This window comes from Callorhinus ursinus, unplaced genomic scaffold (assembly GCF_003265705.2).
Source record: "Callorhinus ursinus isolate GAN/ISIS: 27379988/994484 unplaced genomic scaffold, GSC_fseal_2.0 scaffold7, whole genome shotgun sequence".
In the NCBI taxonomy this organism is placed as follows: domain Eukaryota; kingdom Metazoa; phylum Chordata; class Mammalia; order Carnivora; family Otariidae; genus Callorhinus; species Callorhinus ursinus.
This window is the reverse complement of record NW_027397069.1, coordinates 75294649-75296429: the sequence shown is the minus strand read 5'-3', so window position 1 is coordinate 75296429 and position 1781 is coordinate 75294649.

Genomic DNA, 1781 nt, shown 5'->3' with positions numbered 1-1781 from the left:
CACACACACACACACACACACACACACACACACACACACACACACACCATGAAAGGGGAGCATGGATAGGCTTTTTGGAGAAGATCCTAGGCTGCTCAGTTCTTCTGGAAGCTTGATTTCGGATTATGAATCTCATCGTCCACACTTGTTTGGGTATTTTGATGTCTCGAGATGCAGTGGACGGAGAATTAAAACTGCTAGAGCAGGCCAGGCCACGTTGGGGAAGGGGCATCAAGCCTCAGTGGCTGTTACCTGCTCAGGTAACTTGGTTCATGATTCCTGCAAAGAACAGCCAGTGTGGAAGTGCAGGCATGCTCACTCGCTCTCATGCTCACCTTTCCTTAGGTCAGTTTTATGTGAAGCAAAGATGATGATTCACCCTGACAGAGCAGATCTAGCCTCAGAAATGGATTTCCCATGATTGCCGCCATTAGTGTGAAAGCATCGACTTTTCCTCGTAAAACTGGCGCGCCATTGCCATGGGCCAATTTAGGCCATTCTTGTATGGGCGAACGTGAATTTTTTTCCCGCGGTTACTACCCCACCTTCCCGCTCTAAATCTTAGAATATGAGGGAGTGTCGTTGATGAAGAGACAAAGCCCCAGGAGCTGCCAAAAGCCTTTACATGGCCCATCTGAGAGACGTGCTGAATCGGCTTTTTAGAAATTACTTTAAAGCAAAGCCGGGTGGAGTAGAGGAACCTCCTGGGTCTGAGCACACATCAGTGTTGAGGTGGGAGGTGTCTCAGGATGGATGGTGGGGAGCTGGCCGGTAGGCCCCTCCCTTCAGTCGCCGCCCCTCCCCCCACCCCGCCCCGCCGCCGGGAGCTGCGGGGGCAGCGCTGTTTAGAACTCTGAGGTGGAATGAAGGAAGGCTCTAGAACCATTGTAGGAAGCTTGCTGGTAAAGATGGTTTGGAGATTGAAAGTTGACTCACTTTCCCCCATTGAAAAATTTCACCTTAGGTTTTAGTGTCTGTCTCCCGATTAATAGGTTGCTGTTCAACTTCCTTATCCGTGTTTTCCCAGACTTATTCTCCTGATTTGCATAATTAGTGTGCGGCTAATTGTATATCACAGCTGCTCCTATTTGGGGACTAGCTAGACTTCCTTCAGCTCTTAAGTCTTAACCTGGATTTGTTCTGTTTTGTGTGATTTTTGCTGTTTTTCTGTGTATTGGTGTTTTCTTCCTTACCAGACTTGGTAAGGAAGAAAATCTTAAATATATGTTTTTGTGTCCTCCAGAGTAGAGAAGGAAGAAAAGAAGAGGTTAAGATGGAAAAGGGTCTTAAGTTTGGATATTTGAAGTTATTTCCACATGAGCTTAGACATATATACAATTAGCAGATCATAGCACAAATTAATACTTTTGTAAATCCTGTAATCATTTTGTGAATAGCATAATCATATTGCTGACTTTTTTCTTCTTGGTTAAAAGCCTCATTTTGTTAAAGGTAAACATTGAAAATAAGCCTTAATTTGTCGCCCTCTTTTCACATGTCTTCATCTTTGAACATACCAGCTCCTAGAGAAAGTTCTGCCCTCTTCCCAGGACCACAGAACATGCTAGGTGCTCAGGGTGAGCCTGCTGCTTGATGGACCTGCATTTGTCTTATTAATTTGTAGGCACTGAGCAATATAGGGAATATTTTTTGACTTGGCTTTGTGGAAAAACTCTGGCCTCTCCTGAATTGGTCTTGAATGAAGCAATTCCCAGGAAAAATTGTTCTTGAATGAAGCAATTCCCAGGAGTAATTGGTCTCGAATGAAGCAATTCCCAGGA